Here is a 26,996-nt window from a genome sequence, read left to right as displayed (position 1 = left end):
AAAGGTAGCCTTTCCAGGCCACCCCGCCGCAGCGCCTAGGGCTTTCCTCTTAGACCTTGCAACTGTGGGTGGATGTCGGCCCTCAGCACAATGGCTTCCGACAACCCTCTCAGCCTTGCAGACCCTTTTTGTCACCCAGGCCCAAATGCCCCGCTGTCTCCAATCACACCCTATCAGTGTTTGCTGCAAGCTATTTTAGGCGCTCAGTTTCTTGCAATTTTACTTTGTTTCAGTTTATGTTTTGCACCGGGGCATGTGTTTTGTATGATTAGGATTTACATAGAAAGCAGATCACTTGAATTAAGGGAGCCTTGCAATAATTATGGAGACCTTAAGGGGTTTCCAGGGATAATTTCAGGACTGTTAGTCCCAAATGCAGTTGTTGGTCCTTTTCGTTATTAGACAGTATGTTCCCTTTTCTTTTCAGCATCCGATATTGAACTCATGGTGCTTTCCTTATTGCATTGATTACAACTCAGGTTCCTTTTGATAGAGGCATTTGCCAATAGAAAACAGTTCCTAGATCCTCTTGGAATTAGTAGAGACATTCCCCAACTTACTTACTCAAGAATCCAGAGCCTTTTCATTAGGCCTATGGTAGAATTTAAGGAAGCAAAACTACAATTGGGATTAATTTTACTGTTGGCTAACTGATCTCATTATTATTTGACTTCTTGATCTCCTGTCCACACAGACAAATTATTTGCATGTAGATTCCTGCTGCTTTAGTCTGTCCAGAATCAATTCCTCTGAGGAACATCCTCTCTCCCATTTCATGTGGTCCTAGGTGGGCTATCAGTAACAACCCTCGGGGCCCCCGCAAATCATATTACCCTGTTCTACCCCTCAACAGAGTCATTGATCCGAAAGAAAGTATGTGACCTGATAGGAGCTAATTACCCAGGATATTAAAGAAGTTGGGAGAGAGACTGTCACACAGATGGACACCGGGCTGAGAGAGGGAGGCAGAGCCCCCAGATCCAGCCCTTCCTGAAGCCTTCCCCACCCCTGGACTTCCTAGGGATGTGAACCAATAAATTCCTTTTTCTGCTTGACTAATTCAAGTTGGGCTTCTCACTCAAATGTCCTCACTGATATAACATGCTTCCAGATAGATTTCTGAGTGTCCTCAGAAACATGCACCAGCAGCTTCCAGCGGGCACCAGGCACTGAGCTCTGGGATCCATGGGTCCTCATCTGAGCTGCAATCTTGGAACTCCCGGGCCATCCCTCTGCTAGGTTCGAGGGCTTTAGAAATGGAGAACCTATGGGACATGGGGTGCAACACAGTCCCTTGGATATATTTATGCCTTCTCTTATGCACAAAAGTGCATTCTGGACCTGCTTTCTTACGTTCTACTTCTCCCTGTCCTTTGGCCCTTCTTGGAGTGGAAGCGGGACAAAAATCCTTGTGCTGCTGACACTGATGGTATCAATCTCGGGAAAGAAGAGAAAACCAAGTAAGATCAGTGGACCCCCAACAATGATAATGCTGAATGGAGTGGGATGGCCAAAGTCTGGGGCCAGGTTTGGACCCCAATCCGACCAGTGGTCCCAAGCACCGCAGAGGTAACCGGGAAGGAGAAATAAAACCCACAGCCCACCACCAAGTGGCTGCAGAATTACCCCTTCAGTGAAGACACATGTTTTTCTCCTTTGTTTTCCACAAGATACCTTTCTAAACCCATCTAAACTCTGCCTCACTAGATTCTTTGTCACCTGAAGTGTTAGCTATGACTCAGAGTTTCCTGAGATAAACTCTACAACCTCCCTCCTCCCCCAGGAAAGTTCCTGACTGAGGCCCACCCACACCAGCCAAAACTCTGATCCAAGCGGCTGGGAGATACCTTAATGCCGTTTAAACTATGCACTTACATGTGTTTGCAGGTCCTGATAAATAAGCACCCTCCTTTGTTGTCTCATTTCTTTGCAGTTTAACTTGGCTTCCTCTGTTTCTAACTGATGGGAACTAAAGTCAGTTTTTAAGATGCACAAGGAAGGAAAGCTCTTTGTGTTAAAGGCGGTCCGCCAAGGTGCTAATTCCATCTTTGGTAGGTTTTTCCCAGGACTGTGTTCCTTATCCAGGAATTTCCCTGAGCTTGGTGGTTCGCTAGTCCAAATTCCAGCTTTGAATAAATAAACCAGCTGAAGTGCTCCAATGCCTTAGGGACTAGCAGGGCAGTTTCTGAACTTCCATCGCCCCCCAGTGGCAGTTTCCTAAGTCTTTTTGTTAGTTACTAAAAAAGCTTTAGGTTAAGATTCTTCCCTCCAAAGCTGTTTAAAATTTTCTAAAAAAAAAATTCTCACACTGAAGATTATGAAATGTGTGTGTGGAAGTGTGTTAGTAATGTTGAGTTTATAACCTCTGGGTCACAGGGTCGTAGATTCATGCAATTGACAAGAATCATGCAATTGACAGATCTCACCAATGAGGATGCCCTTTGGAAAAAATTCCTACCTATCATAGCTGTACAGTCCAATATTAAAGTGATTACCCCAAATGCACTTTTGTTTTTAATTTAGAGGATCTAGGTCAGGGTTTCCATTTTTCTGGTTCAATGAAATCACTGTCATTGACTATAATTTTTAAACTCATGCTACCCCTTTGTAAACTTTTCCACCATAAAATGTTTTGTAACATTGTCCTAGAAGGTGAGAAATCATTTAAAGCCAAAAAATATGAAGGTTTACAAGCCATGTATATAAAACTTTGTAAAAGCCAACATCAAACCCACACAAATAACTAGAAATTATCACTGTTAGGTTGTCAAAACCTGCAGCAGATTAATACACAAAGTGGCAGAATCAAATGAATGGAAGTTCGTGATTTCAAACTTTAACCAAGTGAAACTCAGAAACAGGTGATAGAGTTGCCCCGAGTCATCATACAGAGATAGTTTAATGATACTGAAGAGTCTCCATGGTCAGTAGGAACTGATGGTGTAACATTGAATTCATCCCCCACCCGTCCGCTCACCTATCATCCCATCCCCTTGTCCATCCTCCCACCCATCCATTTAGACAGGTTTAGGAAGATATCCTGTGGAAAACAAAAGGGAAAAAAAGTGTTTCTTCACTGCAACAATAATTTTGCAGCCTCCTGGTAGCACACTGTGGGCACCTCCATCCATCCGGCTGTACATTACGTATGTGTCAGACATTGTGTGAGGTACCAAGGACAGAAGATGGGTAAGATGTACTACCTGCTTTCATGATTCTCAAAGCGAAAGAAACTTTTAAGATTTTCTCAGTATGGTCTCTATTCTAAGGCTTCATTCTCAGAGCAGATGGAAATAACCAGTACCAAATCGCCAAATCCAGAAAAGACTCTCAGCGGTTAGCATCAAGTGGGCCTAGAGACCTAATGGGCCTTGGTTGCCTGGGGGTAGAGGTGAGACCTCATTCGGCCACAGCCATTGAATGTTTTCTCTGAAAAACAAAATGTGGGCTACGTGGGATTCCAAAAACACAAACTACTTTGAGGGAGAGAGCAGCTATAACCTATGAAACAGCCAAGGGACACTTTTATAACGTAATAAGATCACAGCCTCACGTTATATAGAGTCAATGCTTTTTTGTGGCTGGTATTATTTCACCTCATTTTCGAGAAAAGGAGGAGGTGGAATTTAGGGAAGCAAGTCCAGACGCAGGAGGCTTACTTTCACCTCAGGAAGGGGAAGGTTCTCGCCTGCCTGCCCACGATGGGGTTATTACTTCAGCTTATTTTTCAGATCCCAGTAAATTCTTTTGGTTCACCACCTGCTAGACCCTGCCTCCACACCCCTTCTCAATTAGAGGCCAGGCTTATAGTCCTTTAGATATAATACTGACCTGGTGCTAACCTCCTACACCCCAAGCGTTCCCGCCACTCCTAAGCCCAAAGCGGAAATGTGTGTCCTTCAGCTTTCTGTACTCAGATCTTGACTCCTTTCCGGCCAGAACATTCTCCTCCTCTGACCACCCCTCTCCCCTTACCTTTGGAGGATAAACTTCATCAAATCTCTTTTGCTCAAGTATCCCAAATCCTGGTGGTCTGGGGGCCTCATTATTAGTGTCAGAGTCTATCTTTTCTCTCTTTTTTCCTGTCTAGCATAATATCTTGCACATAGGAGGTGCTCAATAATTTGTTAAAAGGAAGGGAAGGGGCAGTAGCGGGAGAGAAGGACGGAAGGAAGGGGGGAAGGCCAGAAGGAGGGGAGAGAGAGAGGGAGAAGAGAGAACAATAAAGAAAGAAAGGAGAGGTAGAGAAAAGAATTCTCTTACAAGGACCTGCTATCTCCCTAATTAACACCACCCACCAATTAAATGCTCACTTGTCCTTAATGAATGCCCTCAGCACACTTTTGAAGTTTGTTTTCAGTGATGTGACTTTAAACAGATGTAATCTATTGGAGTTAATAGTTCACAGTGATGGTTTTCAGTGTTTTCCTGTGGTACTTTGGGGGCCAGACTGAGCTGTTCTCTGTTAAAATAAAATAACACCCGCCCCCCCCACACACACAATTTTCAGGAAACCTTTAAATGGATAGAACATTCTTAAATTTAGCCCTTTTCCCACCACACAATTCTCACCTATATTGTCAAGTGTTCGCAGAGAGCAAAGCGTATGAACACAGAACGACAACACAAAATCCAAGGAAGTTCCCAGAAGTGGAAATCTCTTTTAAGTATTTAACCACTAGTATAATATGCAATCAATTGTTTCTAGTTCATGTGATACAATAAAATATATATTTCATGCTGTTTCCCACGGAGTAGTAGCCCATTTTCATTCTAGCAGTCACTTTTTGGTACTAGAATTTCCAGCACCATAGCAGACTCACCTGAGGATAAACATATCACATTGTAGGTGACCTTCAAACCGCATCAGTGCCACACAAGCCTTTCTCACCTCAGGGGGCTCAGTGCTCAGTGCTACAACCCTGCAAAAAGCAATGGAATCAAGTATGAGGCCACTCTGAGCAATTACAAAGGCATTTTAAAAAATAAAGCAAGTATATTATTGTCATTGATAATTATTATTGAAATTATTCAGATAAAGCTAGGGGTTAATTATATTACGATTGTAAACAGTAGAATAGTCATACTCATCTCTTCTACTCCCTAATTATCAAGCTGAATTAATTTGGGGTAACTGAAAACTTTAGACAGATGTTCCTGCTTCCACGTGAGAGAAGAAAGATAATCAATTTTCCTTCAGGAGGAGGTACTTTAAAGTAATGCTTCTGGAACTATCCGTAGTGAAGGACTGGTTGTCTTGTTTTGTTTTTTTAATTTCTAATCAATTGCCCACCGATATTTTCGTAAAAACCAAAACCAAAAAATTACTAATGGAATGAAATAAAAAGCAAATGTACGCCAAATTTCTTTATTCTCAGATTCATGAGAAAGAAAATTACTCTCTTAAACTGCTACAGAAGTTTCTGAATGCTTACTCTCAATCTCTGTATTTCTTTCTACGGACAACACATAGGGTACTCGAAAGCCTTGCCACCCAAAGTGTGCTCCTTGGACCAGAAGCACTGCCATCACCTGGGTGCTTGTGAGAAATACAAAAGCAGATTCTCATGCCCCAGCCAGAGTAAGCGAATCAGAATCTGCATTTTAACAGGATCCCTGAGGGATATATACACCCAGTAAAGTATGAGAAGCAATGGTCTAAACTAGAAAATCAAAAGCAATTGTACAGATACACAGACACACACATATCACTTTCAGACCATAGAATGTTTTAGTATCAGCTCACCACATTTTGTACAATATTTAATAGATTTACCCTTAAGCAAAGTGTAAGCCTTTGTCAGCTAGGCCTGGCCTTCCCACCGCCTGGGGCTCAAGATCTGATTCACTTGAATCTCCAGGTCCTCAGAAGATCCAGTTTCCCTAAGTTATATGGTGCTTCTCAGCAATCTATGCTCCCATGGTCACCTCTGCCTCTGGACTCCTCTTTCTACCTGTGCTGGTTCAGTTCACATTGACTCAGATGAACAAATCAACCCCTCTATCATCTTCTACAGAAGCCCATTCACCAAAGCGTTTGTTGATTTTGTTAAAACTTGGAATAAAAAGAGATAGACGGATATTTCTTGAACAAGTTAAAAAAAAACTATATGCCAATCTAAAAAGTTAACCCAATGCTTAATGGATAAATAACACTAGACACATTCCCACAAAAATTAGGAATGTCCACAACCACTTCTATTAGTTAATATTTTGCTGCGAAGTCCTAACTTTTTTGCAATTAGCAGAAAAAAGAAATTACAGGCATTACAGTTAGAAATGAAGAGGTAAAATTATTATTAGTTGAGATTATATGAAAGAATCCCTGGAAAATCCAAGATAAAGAAACAAAAAATAAGACTAACGAAAACACACGAATTCAAAACATTGCAAAACAGAAGTCGAATGTAGTCAACAGCTTTCATAAATGTACCAATAAGTTTGAAGATATAAAAAAGGAAAAGATTTCCCTTACATTGCAAAACCGAAGTTTAAATACCAAGGAATAAACTCAACACTTTAAAATGATTTTAAGAAACACTTTAAAATTGCACTGAGGGACACAAAAGAAGACTTGAACATCTGGAGAGGGCACTGCATATTCATGTATAGGATGACACATTTTTCTAAAGACTTCTAGTTTTCCTATATATATAAATTTAACATAATCCCAGTAAAATTACCATCCAGATTTTCAAAAAAAATACAAAAATAAAAAACTTGACCAGCCAACTCCAAATTTCATTCAGAAATATAAACAAGCAAAAGTATCAAGAAAAATTCTGAAAAAAGAAGAATAATGAGAGAAGAATGACTTGCCAGATGGTCCCAGTACTTTAACATGATATTGGTGTGTTGTTCATAGACATAATAATGGCTCGGAGTAAAAAGTCCACAAACAGATCTGAGTATACATGGGAATTTCGTGTCTTAATAATGAGATGATATCTCAAATCTCTGTATGTGTGTAGGGGGATATGGGGGGATGGTTTATTGAAAAAATAGTCCTGAGACAATTGAGTAACTGAAAAAAACAGGGGAGGTTAGAGCTGTACTTTATTCCTTACACCAGAATAAATTTCAAATACATCAAGGGTTTAAAGTAAAAAGGCATAGCAGAGCAGCTCCCTCGCTGCGATCTATTGAAAGTCAGCCCTCGACACAAGGGTTTGTAAAAAAAAATAAAATAAAATAAAATAAAAATAAAATAAAATAAAAAGGCAAAATTTTTATAAATTTGAAAAATCGTAGAAGAATTCATTTAGGACTTAAATGAAAGTAATTCTAACGACACCCCAACACCCAGAAACCATATAAGAAAAGACTGTGAAATTAAGGTGCATAAAAATTACTCAAAGCAAAATTCACCACAAACAAAAACAAAAGAAAAATGACTGAGAAAATATTTCTAACTCATTGTTATGGATCGAATTGTGTGCTCCCCCTCCAAATTTGTACGTTGAGGTCCTAACCCAAATACGACTATGTTTGGGGATAGGGTCTTCAGGGAGGTAACGAAAGTTAAATGAAGTCTTAGGGGCGTGGCCCTAATCTGATAGGACTGGTGTCCTCTCAGGAAGAGATACCAGAGAGCTCCCTCTCTCCACATGCATAGAGAAGAGGCCAAGAAAGCAGCTGTCTACAAGCCAGGAAGCCAGAAACCAACGCTGACGGCACCTTGATCTTGAACCTCTGACCTCGAGAACAAAATAAATTTCTGTTGTTTAAGCCACTCAGTCTGTTTTATTCTGTTATGGCAGCCCAAGCAGACTCACACACTCATACTTTAGAAAAAGAGTTAATTTCCTTACTATGTAAATAGTTCCTACAAAATCAGTAACAAAAAGCAATACAATGTATTGATGAAGGTGTGAGGGAATGGGCTCTCTCATACATTCTGAGAGGGACTGGTACAACCACCTATTGAGGGTAATTTGGAAATGCCTACCAAAGATAAAAGCAACTTCCTCTGGAGCAAGTCATTTTGATTCTAGGTGTTTATTCCACGGATCTGCTCGCATGTGAGAAAAAATGTAAGTATTACAATATTATTCATTGCAGCATTGTTCGTAATGGGAATGCATTAGAAACAATTAAATTTTGTTCACTATTAAGAGACCACTTACATAAATTATATTAATCTATACAATGGGACAGTGTACAACTGTTAAATAAAAGCAAACTGGAATGCTTTATGTATCAATATGGAAAACCTCCAAGATATTTTAACTGAAGAAAACAAGGGTGAAAACTCTATGTGAAGTATGCTACCATTTGTGTAAAAAAAAATGTAGGCAGGGAGAGAACAGATGTTATATTGCATCTAACAGTGTCTGATACACCGGAATAACCCCCAGTTAGCCTTTAAAGGGCAATTCACGGTGATGTTTGTACAACATTGTCAATGTACTTCATGCCACAAAATTGTACACTTAAAAACAGTTAAAATGGTTTTTTAAAAAGTCAATTCAGAGGTCATCTCCTCCAGAGTAAAGGCCATGGCTAAATACATTTTCTTTATCCTCCCACAGTAAGTTTATAGAGTTACGAAATAAATGAAATTATCTGAAGATGTGTCTGTCTCACTACCTAGAGTATTGGTGAGGCAGCAGGGAACATGTCCCACCCATCCCATGGCCTCCGAGACTGGCTCCAGAACCAGCACATGGTAGAAGCTCAGGAAATGTTTTCCCTACAGATTTCAGACTCAAGGCTGCAACGTCAGCTTATTGCTGAGTTTCCAGCCTGCAGGCCTGCCCTGCAAATTTAATACTTGGCACTGCTCACAGCTGTGTGAACCAATTCCTTAAAATAAATTTCTTGATATGTAGCCAGCTAGCTAGATCTCTGGTTGGTTCTGTTTCTTTGGAGAACCCTGATTTGGGGCAAAAGAGCACTCCTCAGATAACCTCATGCGTTAGGCTTCCTACTCACATGGCTGCCTCTGCTTCTGACGTAACATCAAGGAAAGTGCAACTGAAGAGGGGCAGAGTAACATATTTTAGCATTTTTGTTAACAATTTATTTCATACTTTATAATTCACAGTATATTTCTTTGGCTATAAAGCCTTATATTGCCATTGCTGGAGATAGAGACAGACTGACTGAGAGAGAGAGAGAGAGAGAGAGAGAGAGAGAGAGAAGGAGGGAGAGAGAGAGAGAGAAAGAGAGAGAGAGAAGAAAAATCCAAACCTTTGCTATAATATTCTGATTATATCTTTTAAATATTTGTACCAATAACTCTGTATTTAGAGCCTGTATATCTTTGGTTTTTAATGCATAAGGAGACCAAGCAATAAAATAATATCACAAACATCTGTTCCTAGGATTCAAGAGTTAAAGTATGAATTTTAATATCCCCCACAGCATATTTCTTGGAAAACTGTGTCTGATGTGGTGGTGGTAGAGAATGGTTTGTCAACTTGTCTTTTGCGGCTTTAATTCTTCAATCCCACTTTACAGTGAATCCAAACCACTTAAGAGAGCCTCCCCCTCCTTCTCCTACAGCCACTCATAACTTACCTTCTTGATTTTCCTTCCATTTTTACTTTTCTTCTCTCCAATTTATTAATTCACAATGCTTACGATAACAAACAAAACTGCCAAAGAGGCAGGAATATATTTAGGTGAGCTAATCAGGCATTCCCTTCTGAGTAGGGAAACCCAACTAGTCCGAAGACTCTTTGGTAAGTACAGAATGATAGCAAAGGAGAACAAAAGCCGTGAAGGCTATCACCATTCATCCTTGTGGTCTGACCATCCAACCACACCAGATGACTTACGTTTCTTTATTTGTAACCAGCTCTCACTTCCCTGAGTTTCAGTTCTGTGCTCTGAACTGCTTCTTGGATTCCACTGTCGATAACCATTGTCATCACAACTGCAGTGTTTCCAACAATGAACTCATCTTGCCCCTAAACCCAGACATTTCTCAAAATCAGCAGCCATTTCTTTTACTGCCTCTCTTCTTGCCTTCTTTATCTTTTCTCTTTATACGGCAAGTTGGTAGATTCAGACATAGCCTACCATGTTGTTGTTTCCCCTCAAAAGAAAAATTATGTTGCATGGTCCTTGGCTACGGTTTATACTTAAAAAGTGAAAGGCAAATCCAATACCAGCAGGAAATTTCATTAACATAACCCTATTATTGCTCCATTTCTCTTTAATTTTGGTAATTATTAGCAAACCGGATCCATTACCAATTATTTCCACAGGGGAGAAAGGATGAAATCTCTCACTCCTCTAGGCAAGTCTATCCTGATGTTTCCTGCCTGGGTGGCTGGTAACACGTTGCTCCGCACAGCTCCTCTCCAGAGCAACGTGCGTTTCACCCGTTGTGACCAGTGGTACACTCCTGTCATTCTCAGTCCACCATGTCAAATCTGCTCACCCATAAAGGCCCACTTGTGGTAACAACTGGCCTAATAACTTAATTACAATAACATAATAGTAATAACAACAACAGTTTACTATTAAACACCAGCTTTTCCCCCCATTTCAGCTTCAGAATAACTGGGGTGAAAATAGATAACCAACAAGGACCTACTGTACAGCACAGGGAACTATACTCAATATCTTGTAATAATCTATAAGGGGAAAAAAGTCTGAAAAAGAATACATAGACAGATAGATAGACAGATGAATCACTTTTCTGTACACCTGAAACTAACACAACATTGTAAATCAACTATACTTCAATAAAAATTTTTTTAATTAAAACAAAATAGGGTAAAAAGGAGGAGAATTAAGTTAAATTTTCCCCACGTAGTTACTTAGTAACTACACACACACACGTACCTGTACATGTATATCTATATTATATACTGTCCAAGCTGAGGAGGTAGGAGCCCATGCTCTAGCTGCCAGGTATCAAGGATAGCAAGTTTCTGGCCTTTGGTTTGCCTAGAACAGGGTCTCTCAACCTTGGCACTATTGACATTTGGGCTGGCTAATTCTGTGCTGTGAAAGCTGTCCTGTACATTTCAGGATATTAGCAGCATTCCTGTCCTTGATCCAGTAGATGACAATAGCAATCCCTACCTCCAGTGTGACAGCCAAAAATGGCTCCTGGATGGGATGGGAGTAACAAAATCCCACCCCCACCCCCGCGTGAGAACCACCGCTACACAGGGGAGCAAGCCCCTGCCCCCTATGAAACCTCATACAGGATGGATCCCCAAACAGAGTAAAAGGCTGGGCATCTCCCTGTCAGCATTCATCAGAGGACAAGCTTCAGTTTTCTGAACTGGTCCCATAGCAGGCCTGTCAGTGCCCTCCCAGGCCCACTTGGCACATATCAAGGAGTGTTCAGTCTTAAATAAGTTCAGCTATAAATTAGAGAAACTTCTTCAAACAGTCATGCCCTGTGTACATCTGGAGATATGGAACTAGGGTTCAGATAAGTTGAGAGTGACCCACAATAAAAGGCAGTTATCTATCATCAGTGAATTAAAATTAATTCATTTTTTTAGAGGTTTATGTTAAGAGACCCTGGTCTCATCAAAAAAATAAATAACACACACCCACACACACACACACAAGCTTGGAACTTGCAATAATATATTCTCTGAAGTTATTACAATAGTATTAAAAATATTAAACAGAATGATAACCTCCAGTAATTTAATTTTACTGGCAACAAATCCCTTTGAAGAACAGTGGCATTTACCATATTTCAAAGAGTGAGAGGCAGCCCTGGCCCTCGAGAGAGACATGATACAGACATGGTCCCTCTGCGTACCGATGCGGCGAGTCCTGGTGAACCCATGCAGACCCCGTGGAACACTGAGCTATAAGGACGCCCACTGGCTGTGTCTTAGGAACTTGCCTTCATGCATTCAGACCTTAGCAAAGACTGTGAAGGTCAAGGGCAGCGCTGGCAGGGGGCCAAGTGAAGGTGTCCAGGCATAACTGGAGAGTGGTGAAGACTGAAGTTGAGAAAAGCAAATTCTCCCTGTTGTCGGGTCAGTAACTCTTCTTTTTAAAACCCTCCTATGGCTTCACATCTTAGAAGAAAATGCAACCCCCCCGCCGCTCCCAAGAAGCCGAGCACGCTCCAGTCCCCACATCCTCTCCTACGTTCTGCCGTCACTCACCCCGTGCAGGCCCCGCTGGCCTTCCCCTGTTCGTTCCAAGCACAGGAAGCTCTCCTTTGCTGTTCCCATTGTCTGGACCACTCTTTGTCCTGACCTTTACACGGCTGGGTCCTTCTCATGAGTCAGGTCTCAGCTAAAATGTCCCCCCCTTAGAGAAGGCTTCCTGACGACCACATCTGAGGTTGTATCCAGGGTTCTCAATCTGCACTGTGCACACGGATCTCCTGGGGAGCCTGTTACAATGCAGACTTGGACTCAGCGGTGGGGGGATGGTGTTGAAGCTGTAATTCTGCATTTCTAACAAGCTCCCAGGAGATGCAGATCTGTTGCTTCCTGGACCACACTTGGAGTAGCACCATCACCCTTCAATCTCTGTCACACCACTTGGTTTTTCTTCATGGTGTTTCTCACACTTTGAAATTATTTGTTTGTGTACTGGATTGTTCATTGGTTGCTTGATCTGTTTACTTAGAAGGTAAATTCCCTAAGAGCCAGGGCTTTGTGCAGTGCGTTCACCTGTGTGTTCTCAGCACTTAAGACCTGGCACATCACAGATGCGCCACATGTACTGTTGAATGAATGATATTGTTCAAGATTCATTGACTCTTCTACCCTTTCAGTGCCTGCCTACTGACTGCTTCAGTGACTGACAGTGCTAGCTACTCAAACGCCAGCCCAGGAATTGCTAGCTGCAGGTCCAAGCTGAGATACGAAATTTGTACTAAAATACCAATCTGCTGTCACTAAGCACAACTTTAGTTGAGATGATGTATTTTTCATAGCAAGATTTTCTTGATGAAGGAAGCAGTGCCTTACTTTCCCTCTGGTCCAAGGTCCTCATCTCATGGCAGACTGGTAAGTGTGTGAACTAGACGCACTGGGGTGACACATTGTGAGTAGCACTAAAATAAGGGATAGAAAGCTTTAAAAATGTATTTTCTGATTTCAAATAACCATAGGTAGGTAGCATAAATAATATACTTTTAAATACACGATTACAAAATATTTTTGTCATGTACTGAAATAGAGTATTGTCTCAGAGACAAGGAATTGACCCCCTGTCTTTCCTCCTTAGCTATGCCCTCCCAGGCCACCTGCACTCCATCATAACCAAGAATTTTCCTACTTTTGCCCTGACAGAGTCATTCCCCTGCCACTTACACCACACTCCTGCATGTCCATGCCCACACTCCTCCCCACATGGCCATGCCCCTCCTCTCTGCCTGGCCATACAGAGCTCATCTGGGTCACACTCGTCCTGCCACACCCATTTTCCTTCTTGGCCACACCTATATCCCATGCAAAGCTAGCTATGTCCTCCTGCTGACACCCTACCTTCTGTGTCACATCCTCATTCCCAGGCCACACTCTGTTCCCACACTCTGGCCATGCCACTCCTGAATGGGCCAAACCTTCTGTGCTTCTTCCACGCAGGGGCCTGATCCTGGCAAACCCTGGGGATGGGCTCCAGGGATCTAAGAAATTTTGACAGAGAACAGAGAATGGCAGGAGAGATGGGAATTAACAGTAGAAGAAAAAAAACAATTATGGGAGAGAAGGGAGAATTCTGTGAGAGATAGAATTGTGAAAGATTATCAAGTATTGTGAGAATGGAAAATTGTGGGAGAAAATGGGGAATTGGGGAGAAAAAAGAATTGGAAGAGAAACAGGAAATTATTAGAAAGAACAGAAAACTGTGGGTGAGTTGAATTGTGGGAGACAAGGGTAGTTGTGGGAAAGAAGAGACAATTGTGGGAGAGTTAGAGAATTGTGGGAAAAAGCAGAGGCTTGTGAGAGAAAGGGAAACTCTGGGGGAAAAACAGAGAATTGTGGGATAGATTAGGAATTACGAGAAAAACAGGAAATTGTGGGAGAGAATTAGAGAACTGTTGGAAAGAACAGAGAATTGTGCATGAAAAGGGAATTGTGGAAGGGACAAGGAATTGTAGGAGTGATAGGGAAACTGGGGGGGGGGAACTGGGACATTGTGAGAGAAAAAAGAATTGTGAGAAAGAACAAAACAGACAATTGTGAGCAAGAACAAAAAATTATGGGAGAGAAGAGAGCATTATGGGAGAAGAAAGAATTGTGCACAAGAGAACTGTGAGAGAAACAGAATTGGGAGGAGCAAGGGGAACTGTGAGAGAGAAGAGAATTGAGGAAGAAATGGAGAATTGTGGCAGGAACATGGAATTGTGGGATAGAACAGAAAAGTGTGAGAGAGATCAGGAAGTATGGGAGAAACAGGGAATTGTGGGAGAGAAGGGGGATTGTGGGAGTGACAGAAAAAACAGACAATTGTGAGAACAAAGAAATGTGGAGAGAAGACAGTATTATGGTAGAAAGGGGAATTGTGAAAGTTAATGGGATTCTAGGGGAGAGAATAAATTGTGGGAGGTAAGGAGAACTGTGAAAACAACAGAGAATTTTAGGAAAGAACACAGAATTGTGGAAAAGACAAAGAATTAAGAGAGAAACAGAAATCTGAATGAGACAAGAGGAACTGTGGGAGATGGGGAATTGTGGGAGAAAAGGGAATTCTGGGATAGAACAGAGATTTGTGGGAGCCATGGGGGATTGTGGGACAGAGTAGAGAACTGTGGGACAAAACTGAGAATTGGGAGGGGACCTTGAAGATGGCGGAAGAGTAAGACGCGGAGGTCACCTTCCTCCCCACAGATACACCAGAAATACATCTACACGTGGAACAACTCCTACAGAACACCTACTGAACGCTGGCAGAAGACCTCAGACCTCCCAAAAGGCAAGAAACTCCCCACGTACCTGGGTAGGGCAAAAGAAAAAAAGAAAAAACAGAGACAAAAGAATAGGGAAGGCACCTGCACCAGTGGGAGGGAGCTGTGAAGGAGGAAAAGTTTCCACACACTAGGAAGCCCCTTCGCGGGCGGAGACTGCGGGAGGCGGAGGGAGGAGCTTCGAAGCCGCAGAGGAGTGCACAGCAACGGGTGCGGGGGGCAAAGCGGGGAGATTCCGCACAGAGGATCGGTGCCGACCGGCACTCACCAGCCCGAGAGGCTTGTCTGCTCACCCGCCGGGGCTGGTGGGGCTGCGAGCTGAGGCTCTGAGGCTCAGGTTTCGGTTTCCAACGGAGCGCAGGGAGAGGACTGGGGTTGGCGGCTTGAACATAGCCTGAAGGGGTTAGTGCACCTGCCGAAGAGGCAAGAGACTTTTTCTTCCCTCTTTGTTTCCTGGTGCGTGAGGAGAGGGGTTTAAGAGCGCTGCTTAAAGGAGCTCCAGAGACGGGCACGAGCCGCGGCTAAAAGCGCGGACCCCAGAGACGGGCGCGAGCCGCGGCTAAAAGCACGGACCCAGAGACGGGCGGGAGACGCTAAGGCTGCTGCTGCCGCCACCAAGGGGCCTGTGTGCGAGCACAGGCCACTCTCCACACCCCTCTTCCGCGGAGCCTGTGCAGCCCGCCACTGCCAGGTTCCCGGGATCCAGGGACAACTTCCCCGGGAGAACGCACGGCGGGCCTCAGGCTGGTGCAAAGTCACGCCGGACTTTGCCGCCGCAGGCCCGCCCCGCACGCCGTGCCCCTCCCTCCCCTCCGGCCTGAGTGCGCCAGAGCCCCCGAATCAGCAGCTCCTTTAACCCCGTCCTGTCTGAGCAAAAAACAGACGCCCTCCAGCGACCTACACGCAGAGGCAGGGCCAAATCCAAAGCTGAGCCCCTGGGAGCTGTGAGAACAAAGAAGAGAAAGGGAAATCTCTCCCAGCAGCCTCAGAAGCAGCGGATTAAAGCTCCACAATCAACTTGATGCACCTGCATCTGTGGAATACATGAATAGACAACCAATCATCCCAAATTAAGGAAGTGGACTTTAGGAGCAGGATCTATGATTTTTTCCCTTTTCCTCTTTTTGTGAATGTGTATGTGTATGCTTCTGTGTGAGATCTTGTCTGTATAGTCTTGCTTCCACCATTTGTCCTAGGGTTCTATCCGTCCATGGTTTTTTTTAAAATTTTTTTTCTTAATAATCAATTTTAATTTTAATAACGTTATTATACTTTACCTTCGTTCTTTCTTTCTTTCTTTCCTTCCTTCCTTCCCTCCTTTAGACAACGAATCATCCCAAATTGAGGAGGTGGTCTCTGACAGCAAGATTTGATTTTTCCCCCTTTACCTCTTTTAGTGAGGGTGTATGTGTATGCTTCTGTGTAAGCCTTTGTCTGTATAGCTTTGCTTCCAACATTTGTCCTAAGGTTCTATCCGTCCCTTTTTTTTTTTCTAAATAAGAATTTTTTAATTCAATAACTTTATTATACTTTATTTTATTTTTACTGTATCTTCTTTCTTTCTGTCTTTTTTCCTTCTTTCCCTCCTTCCTTCCTTCCTCCCTCCCTCCCTCCCTCCTTTCTTTACTTCTTGCCTTCTTTCCTTCTTTGCTTCTTTCTTTCTTTCTTCCTTCCTTCCTTTCCTTCCTTCCTTCCCTCCCTCCTTTCCTTCTTTCTTTCTGCATACTTTTACTAATTCCCTCTACTTTTTCTCCCTTTTATTCTGAGCCGTGTGGATGAAAGGCTCTTGGTGCTCCAGCCAGGAGTCAGGGCTCTGCCTCTGAGGTAGGAGAGCCAACTTCAGGACACTGGTCAACAAGAGACCTCCCAGCTCCACATAATATCAAATGGCAAAAATCTCCCAGAGACCTCCATCTTAACACCAGCACCCAGCTTCACTCAACGACCAGCAAGCCACAGTGCTGGACAACCTATGCCAAACAACTAGCAAGACAGGAACACAACCCCACCCATTAGCAGAGAGGCTGCCTAAAATCATAATAAGGCCACAGACACCCCAAAACACACCACCAGACGTGAACCTGCCCACTAGGGGGACAAGATCCAGCCTCATCCACCACAACACAGGCACTAGTCCCCTCCACCAGGAAGCCTACACAACCCACTGAACCAACCTTAGCCACTGGAGACAGACATCAAAAACAGCGGGAACTACGAACCTGCAGTCTGCAAAAAGGAGACCCCAAACACAGTAAGATAAGCAAAATGAGAAGACAGAAAAACGCACAGCAAATAAAGGAGCAAGATAAAAATGCACCAGACCTAACAAATGAAGAGGAAATAGCCAGTCTACCTGAAAAAGAATTCAGAATAATGATAGTAAGGATGATCCGAAATCTTGGAAATAGAATAGAAAAAATGCAAGAAACAGTTAACAAGGACCTAGAAGAAATAAAGATGAAACAAGCAACGATGAACAACAATAAATGAAATTAAAAGTACTCTAGATGGGATAAGTAGCAGAATAACTGAGGCAGAAGAACGGATAAGTGACCTGGAAGATAAAATAGTGGAAATAAGTACTGCAGAGCAGAATAAAGAAAAAAGAATGAGAAGAACCGAGGACAGTCTCAGAGACCTCTGGGACAACATTAAACGCACCAACATTCGCATTATAGGGGTTCCAGAAGAAGAAGAGAAAAAGAAAGGGACTGAGAAAATATTTGAAGAGATTATAGTTGAAAACTTCCGTAATATGGGAAAGGAAATAGTTAATCAAGTCCAGGAAGCACAGAGAGTCCCATACAGGATAAATCCAAGGAGAAATACGCCAAGACACATATTAATCAAACTGTCAAAAATTAAATACAAAGAAAGCATATTAAAAGCAGCAAGGGAAAAACAACAAATAACACATAAGGGAATCCCCATAAGGTTAACAGCTGATCTCTCAGCAGAAACCCTACAAGCCAGAAGGGAGTGGCAGGACATACTGAAAGTGATGAAGGAGAAAAACCTGCAGCCAAGACTACTCTACCCAGCAAGGATCTCATTCAGATTTGATGGAGAAATTAAAACCTTTACAGACAAGCAAAAGCTGAGAGAGTTCAGCACCACCAAACCAGCTTTACAACAAATGCTAAAGGATCTTCTCTAGGCAAGAAACACAAGAGAAGGAAAAGACCTATAATAACAAACCCAAAACAATTTAGAAAATGGGAATAGGAACATACATATCGATAATTACCTTAAATGTAAATGGACTAAATGCTCCCACCAAAAGACACAGATTGGCTGAATGGATACAAAAACAAGACCCGTATATATGCTGTCTACAAGAGACCCACTTCAGACCTAGAGACACATACAGACTGAAAGTAAGGGGATGGAAAAAGATATTCCATGCAAATGGAAACCAAAAGAAAGCTGGAGTAGCAATTCTCATATCAGACAAAATAGACTTTAAAATAAGGACTATTAAAAGAGACAAAGAAGGACACTACATAATGATCAAGGGATCGATCCAAGAAGAAGATATAACAATTATAAATATTTATGCACCCAACATAGGAGCACCTCAATACATAAGGCAAATACTAACAGCCATAAAAGGGGAGATCGACAGTAACACATTCATAGTAGGGGACTTAAACACCCCACTTTCACCCATGGACAGATCATCCAAAATGAAAATAAATAAGGAAACACAAGCTTTAAATGATACATTAAACAAGATGGACTTAATTGATATTTATAGGACACTCCATCCAAAAACAACAGAATACACATTTTTCTCAAGTGCTCATGGAACATTCTCCAGGATAGATCATATCTTGGGTCACAAATCAAGTCTTGGTAAATTTAAGAAAATTGAAACTGTATCAAGTATCTTTTCTGACCACAACGCCATGAGACTAGATATCAATTACAGGAAAAGATCTGTGAAAAATACAAACACATGGAGGCTAAACAATACATTACTTAATAATGAAGTGATCACTGAAGAAATCAAAGAGGAAATCAAAAAATACCTAGAAACAAATGACAATGGAGACACAACGACCCAAAACCTATGGGATGCAGCAAAAGCAGTTCTAAGGGGGAAGTTTATAGCAATACAAGCCCACCTTAAGAAGCAGGAAACATCTCGAATAAACAACCTAACCTTGCACCTCAAGCAATTAGAGAAAGAAGAACAAAAAAACCCCAAAGCTAGCAGAAGGAAAGAAATCATAAAAATCAGATCAGAAATAAATGAAAAAGAAATGAAGGAAACAATAGCAAAGATCAATAAAACTAAAAGCTGGTTCTTTGAGAAGATAAACAAAATAGACAAACCACTAGCCAGACTCATCAAGAAAAAAAGGGAGAAGACTCAAATCAATAGAATTAGAAATGAAAAAGGAGAGGTAACAACTGACACTGCAGAAATAAAAAAGATCATGAGAGATTACTACAAGCAACTCTATGCCAATAAAATGGACAACCTGGAAGAAATTGACAAATTCTTAGAAATGCACAACCTGCCAAGACTGAATCAGGAAGAAATAGAAAATATGAACAGACCAATCACAAGCACTGAAATTGAAACTGTGATTAAAAATCTTCCAACAAACAAAAGCCCAGGACCAGATGGCTTCACAGGCGAATTGTATCAAACATTTAGAGAAGAGCTAACACCTATCCTTCTCAAACTCTTCCAAAATACAGCAGAGGGAGGAACACTCCCAAACTCATTCTACGAGGCCACCATCACCTTGATACCAAAACCAGACAAGGATGTCACAAAGAAAGAAAACGACAGGCCAATATCACTGATGAACATAGATGCAAAAATCCTCAACAAAATACTAGCAAACAGAATCCAACAGCACATTAAAAGGATCATACACCATGATCAAGTGGGATTTATTCCAGGAATGCAAGGATTCTTCGATATACGCAAATCAATCAATGTGATAAACCATATTAACAAATTGAAGGAGAAAAAACATATGATCATCTCAATAGATGCAGAGAAAGCTTTTGACAAAATTCAACACCCATTTATGATAAAAACCCTGCAGAAAGTAGGCATAGAGGGAACTTTCCTCAACATAATAAAGGCCATATATGACAAGCCCACAGCAAACATCATCCTCAATGGTGAAAAACTGAAAGCATTTCCATTAAGATCAGGAACAAGACAAGGTTGCCCACTCTCACCACTTTTATTCAACACAGTTTTGGAAGTTTTAGCCACAGCAATCAGAGAAGAAAAGGAAATAAAAGGAATCCAAATCGGAAAAGAAGAAGTAAAGCTGTCACTGTTTGCAGATGACATGATACTATACATAGAGAATCCTAAAGATGCTACCAGAAAACTACTAGAGCTAATCAATGAATTTGGTAAAGTGGCAGGATACAAAATTAATGCACAGAAATCTCTGGCATTCCTATACACTAATGATGAAAAATCTGAAAGTGAAATCAAGAAAACACTCCCATTTAGCATTGCAACAAAAAGAATAAAATATCTAGGAATAAACCTACCTAAGGAGACAAAAGACCTGTATGCAGAAAATTATAAGACACTGATGAAAGAAATTAAAGATGATACAAATAGATGGAGAGATATACCATGTTCTTGGATTGGAAGAATCAACATTGTGAAAATGACTCTACTACCCAAAGCAATCTATAGATTCAATGCAATCCCTATCAAACTACCACTGGCATTTTTCACAGAACTAGAACAAAAATTTTGCAATTTGTATGGAAACACAAAAGACCCCGAATAGCCAAAGCAATCTTGAGAACAAAAAAAGGAACTGGAGGAATCAGGCTCCCTGACTTCAGACTATACTACAAAGCTACATTTATCAAGACGGTATGGTACTGGCACAAAAACAGAAAGATAGATCAATGGAACAGGATAGAAAGCCCAGAGATAAACCCACACACATATGGACACCTTATCTTTGATAAAGGTGGCAGGAATGTACAGTGGAGAAAGGACAGCCTCTTCAATAAGTGGTGCTGGGAAAACTGGACAGGTACATGTAAAAGTATGAGATTAGATCACTCCCTAACACCATACACAAAAATAAGCTCAAAATGGATTAAAGACCTAAATGTAAGGCCAGATACCATCAAACTCTTAGAGGAAAACATAGGCAGAACACTCTATGACATAAATCACAGCAAGATCCTTTCTGACCCACCTCCTAGAGTAATGGAAATAAAAACAAAAATAAACAAATGGGACCTAATGAAACTTCAAAGCTTTTGCACAGCAAAGGAAACCATAAACAAGACAAAAAGACAACCCTCAGAATGGGAGAAAATATTTGCAAATGAAGCAACCGACAAAGGATTAATCTCCAAAATTTACAAGCAGCTCATGCAGCTCAATAACAAAAAAACAAACAACCCAATCCAAAAATGGGCAGAAGACCTAAATAGACATTTCTCCAAAGAAGATATACAGACTGCCAACAAACACATGAAAGAATGCTCAACATCATTAATCATTAGAGAAATGCAAATCAAAACTACAATGAGATATCATCTCACACCAGTCAGAATGGCCATCATCAAAAAATCTAGAAACAATAAATGCTGGAGAGGGTGTGGAGAAAAGGGAACCCTCTTGCACTGCTGGTGGGAATGTGAATTGGTTCAGCCACTATGGAGAACAGTATGGAGGTTCCTTAAAAAACTACAAATAGAACTACCATATGACCCAGCAATCCCACTACTGGGCATATACCCTGAGAAAACCAAAATTCAAAAAGAGTCATGTACCAAAATGTTCACTGCAGCTCTATTTACAATAGCCCGGAGATGGAAACAACCTAAGTGCCCATCATCGGATGAATGGATAAAGAAGATGTGGCACATATATACAATGGAATATTACTCAGCCGTAAAAAGAAACGAAATTGAGCTATTTGTAATGAGGTGGATAGACCTAGAGTCTGTCATACAGAGTGAAGTAAGTCAGAAAGAAAAAGACAAATACCGTATGCTAACACATATATATGGAATTTAAGAAAAAAAATGTCATGAAGAACCTAGGGGTAAGGCAGGAATAAAGATGCAGACCTCCTAGAGAACGGACTTGAGGTTATGGGGAGGGGGATGGGTGAGCTGTGACAGGGCGAGAGAGTCATGGACATATACACACTAACAAACATAGTAAGGTAGATAGCTAGTGGGAAGCAGCCGCATGGCACAGGGATATTGGCTCGGTGCTTTGTGGCGGCCTGGAGGGGTGGGATAGGGAGGGTGGAAGGTAGGGAGACGCAAGGGGGAAGACATATGGGAACGTATGTTTATGTGTGACTGATTCGCTTTGTGATAAAGCAGAAACTAACACACCATTGTGGAGCAATTATACCCCAATAAAGATGTTAAAAAAAAAAAAACTGAGAATTGGGGGAGACAAAAGGAATTCTGGGATAAAAGAGAGAATTGTGGGAGAGATTAAGAATTATGGGAAAAAACAAAGAATTGTGGGAAAGATAGAATTGTGGGACAGAGTAGACAATTGTGGAAAAATAAGGAAATTCAGTGAATGCAGAGAATTGTGAAAGTGACAGGAACTGTGGGAGGCACTGGGACCTTATGAGAGAAAAGGAAATTGTGAGAAGGGAAAAGCATACAATTGTGAGAGAGAATAAATAACTGTGGGAGAGAATAGAGTGTTATGGGAGAAGAAACAATTGTAATAAATGTGGTAATATGGGAGAGAAGAAAAACTGTGGGAGAAATGGAGAATTGTGGGGAAGAACAGAGAACTGTGGGAGATGAGGAATTCTGTGAAAGAACAAAGAATTGTAGGAAAACAATTATGGGAGACATGGAATTGTGGGAATGACAGGGAATTGTGGAAGAGAAGAGAGGATTGTGGGAGACCTGTGGAATTATGGGGGAAACCTGAGAATTGTGGGAGACGGGAACTGTAGGATAGAAAAGAGAATTGTGGGAAAAACAAGGAATTGTGGGAGTGACAGGGAATTGTGGGAGAGAATAGAAAATTGTGGGAGACACATGGAACTGTGGGAGTGACAGGGAATTGTGGGAGAGAACAGAGAATTATGCGAGGCACATAGAACTGTGGGAGTGACAGGGAATTGTGTGAGAGAACAGAGAATTATGGGAGGCACATAGAACTGTGGGACTGACAGGGAATTGTGGGAAAAAACAGAGAACTGTGGGAGAAAAAGGGAACTGTGGGAGACAGGCGGAATTGAGGGAGAGAGAGAATTGTGGGAGTGACAGAGAATTGTGGAAAAGAGAGAACTGAGAGAATATAGAGAACTGTGGGAGTGAATAGAGTATGATGGAGGAGCAAGAAATGTGAGAGATAATGGGGTACTGCAAAAGAGAGTAAAGAATTATGAGAAAGACAGGAAATTTAGGAAACAGAATTGTGAGAGTGGAGAATTATGGGAAAGAATAGAGAATGGTTGGAGACACTGGGAATTCTGGAAGTGACAGGGAATTGTGGTTAAGAACAGAGAATTGTGGGAAAAACAAGGAGTTGTGGGAGAGATGAAAAATTGCAGTACAGAGTAGACAATTATGGGAAAAACAGGAAATTGAGTGAGTGCCGACAATTTTGAAAGTGACAGGGGAATTGTTGGAGGCACTGGGGCACTGAGAAAGAACCAGGACAAGGAAAAAATAGACAGTTGTGAGAGAAAATACGTTTTATGCGAGAAAAATTGTCATAAATAATGAGGTAACAGGGGACAAAAAAAGAACTGTGGGAGAAATGGAGAATTGTGGGAAAGAACAGAGGATTGTGGGAGACACATGGATCTATGGGAGTGACAGGGAATTGTGGGAGAACATGGAACTGTGGGAATGACAGGGAATTGTGGGAGAGAATAGAGAACTGTGGGAGACACATGGAACTATGGGAGTGACAGGGAATTGTGGGAGAACGTGGAACTGTGGGAGTGACAGGGAATTGTGGGAGAGAATAGAGAATTGTAGGAGACAAGGGGAACTATGGGAAAGACCAAAGAATTACGGGAGAGAATGGAGAGAAAGTAGAGAATTGTGGGAGTGAACAGAGTATGATGGAAGAGCAAAAACTGTGAGAGGTAATGGGGTACTGCAAAAGAGAATAAAGAATTATGAGAAAGACAGGAAATTTAGGAAACAGAATTGAGGGAGAGTGGAGAATTGTGGGAAAGAATAGAGAATTGTTGGAGACAGTGGGAATTCTGGGAAAGAAGAGAGAATTGTGGGGGACAGGAGGAATTCTGGGAGTGAGGGAATAATGGGAAAGAACAGAGAATTACGGGAGACACATGGATTTGTGGGAGGGACAGGGAATTACGGGAAAAAACAGAGAACTGTAGGAAAAAGAGAGAATTATGGGAGACAAGAGGACCTGTGGGAAAGAAGGAGAATTATGGGAGACATGTGGAATTGTGGGAGTGACATGGAATTGTGGGAGAGAATAGAGAATTATAGGAGACATGTGGAATTATGGGAGAGATGGAGAACTCTGGGATAAAACAGAGAATTGTGGAATCCATGTGGAATTGTGGGAGTGACACAGAACTGTGGGAAAGAAAAGAGAATTGTGCATGAGACAGGGAATTGTGGGAATCACTTGCATTTCCATAAACTAATAATGAACTAGCAGCAAAAGAAATTAAGAAAACATTACCATTCACAACTGCAACATAAAGAATAAAATACCTAGGAATAAAGTCCCCAGGAAGTTGAAAGACCTGAACATTGAAAACTGGTTGACCAAAAAGTTCATTCGGGTTTTGCTGTAAGATGTTACAGCAAAAACTGAACGAACTTTTTGGCCAACCGAATATATGATTTTTATTAAAGAAATCAAAGAAAACACAAATAAATGGAAGGATATTCTATGCTCATGGAAGGATTAATATTGTTGAAATGATCATACTAACCCAAAGCAATCTACACATTCAATGCAATCCATATCAAAATTCCAATGGCATTTCAGACTTCCCTGGCGGTCCAGTGGTTAAGACTCCACGCTTCCACTGCAGGGGGCACAGGTTCGATCCCTGGTAGGGGAAGTTCCGCATGCCACGTGGTGTGGCCAAAAAGAAAGAGAAAAAAAATCCAATGGCATGTTTTCACAGAAATAGAACAAACAATCCTAAAATTTGTATGGAACCACAAAAGACCCCATATAGCCAAAGCAGTCTTGGGAAAAAAGAATAAAGCTGGAGGCACTACAGAGTCTGATTTCAACTAGATTACAAACCTACCATAATCAAAACAGTATGGTATTGGCATAAAAACAGACACATAGATCAATGGAATGGAATAGAGAGTCCAGAAATAAATCCATGCATACATGGCCAAATAATTTACAATAAAGGAGCCAAGAATACACAATGGGGAAAGGACAGTCTCTTCAATAAACGGTGTTGGGAAACTGCACAGCCACATGCAAAAGAATTGAACTGGACCACTATTATACACTATACACAAATATTAACTCAAAATGGATTAAAAACTTAAAAGTAAGACTTGAAACCATAAAACTCCTACTAGAAAACTCCTACAAGTTTACAAGGCAGTAAACTCCTTGACATTGGTCTTGGAGATGATTTTTTGGATTTGGCAACAAAAGTAAAAACAAACAAGTAGGACTACATCAGACTCAAAAGCTTCTGCACAGCAAAGGAAACTATCAACAAAATGAAAAGGAAACCTACCAAAGGGGAGAAAATATTTGTAAATCATATATCTGATAAGGCATTAATATCCAAAATATATGAAGAACTCAATAGCAAAAAACAAACAATCCAACTAAAAAATAGGAAGAGGAACTGAGTAGATATTTTTCCAAAGAAGATATATAGATAGCCAACAGGTACATAAAAATGTGCTCAAAATCTCTAATCATCAGGGAAATGCAAATAAACCCAGATGAGATATCACTTCACACCTGTTAGAATGACTACTGTCAAAAAGACAAGAAATGAGGATGAGCGTGTGGAGACAAGGAAGCTCTCGTGTGCTGTTGGTGGAAATGTACACTGATGTAGCAACTAAAGAAAAAAGCATGAAGTTTCCTCAAAAAGTAAAAATAGAACTACCACATGATCCAGCAATTCCACTTCTGGTTATTTATCCAAAGGAAATGAAAACACTAGCTTGAAAAGATGTACACACCCCCACGTTCATTAAAACATTATTTACAATAGCCAAGACATGGAAGCAAACTAACTGCCTATCAATGGATGAATGGATAAAGAAGATGTGGTATTTGTATACAATGGAATATTATTCAGCCATAAAAAGAATGGAATCCTGTCATTTGTGACAACATGCAAAGACGTTGAGAGCACTATACTAAGTGAAAGAAGTCAGACAGAGAAAGACAAATACCATGTGATCTCACTTATAGTAGAATCTTAAAAAAATGTACTCACAGATACAGAGAACAAATTAGTGATGCCAGAGGCTGGGGGTTGGGGGCGGGGTGAAATAGGTGAAGGTGGTCAAAAGATACAAACTTCCAGTTATAAAATAAGTAAGTCCTCAGGATGTCATATACAGCATGGCAACTGTACTTAATGGTACTGTGTTGTATATTTGAAAGTCACTAGTTGAGTAGATCTTAAAAGTTCTCATCACAAGACAAAATTTTGTAACTAAGTGTGTCATGGATCTTAACTAGACTTATTGTGGTAATCATTTCCCAGTATATACATATATCAAATCATTATGTTGTACACCTGAAACTAATATAACATACATCAACTATATCTCAATTAAGAAAACAATTAAAACAACCCCTCCACCACAAAAACTGTGGGAAAGGAATTATGGGAGAAGCAGAGAATTGTGGGAAAAGACAGATTGTGAGTGAGACAGGGAATTGAGGGAAAGAATAAAGAATTGTGGGAGGCATGGGGAATTCTGGGAAAGAACACAGAAATGTGGGAGACACAGGGAACTGTGGGAAAAAAACAGAATTGGGGGGGGAATTGGGGAAGAAATGGGGGAATTGTGAAAGAGGTCAGAATATTATCAGAGAACAGAGAATTGTGAGAGAGAATGGAGAATTGTGGAAGAGATGGGGAATTATAGGAGAAATGGAATTATGGGAAATGAGAATTGTGCAAGGGATGAGGAATTGTGAGAGCTC

At 41.2% G+C, this 26,996-nt stretch overlaps 1 protein-coding gene across 1 annotated transcript in view; it reads right to left on the bottom strand.

The window, feature by feature from the left end:
* The window catches only part of MID1 (midline 1), a 636,259-nt gene that overhangs the window by 605,636 nt on the left and 3,627 nt on the right, over positions 1 to 26,996 (bottom strand). Inside the window, exon 2 of the mRNA XM_067724015.1 lies at positions 4,824 to 4,922. The gene's annotated coding sequence lies outside the window, so the exon portion shown is untranslated. The remainder of the gene's footprint in view (positions 1 to 4,823; positions 4,923 to 26,996) is intronic.

The sequence above is a fragment of the Pseudorca crassidens genome, chromosome X, assembly GCF_039906515.1.
Source record: "Pseudorca crassidens isolate mPseCra1 chromosome X, mPseCra1.hap1, whole genome shotgun sequence".
NCBI classification, from domain to species: Eukaryota; Metazoa; Chordata; class Mammalia; order Artiodactyla; family Delphinidae; genus Pseudorca; species Pseudorca crassidens.
Note: the sequence above shows the minus strand (reverse complement) of the source record. Positions and strands in the feature narration are given on the sequence as shown.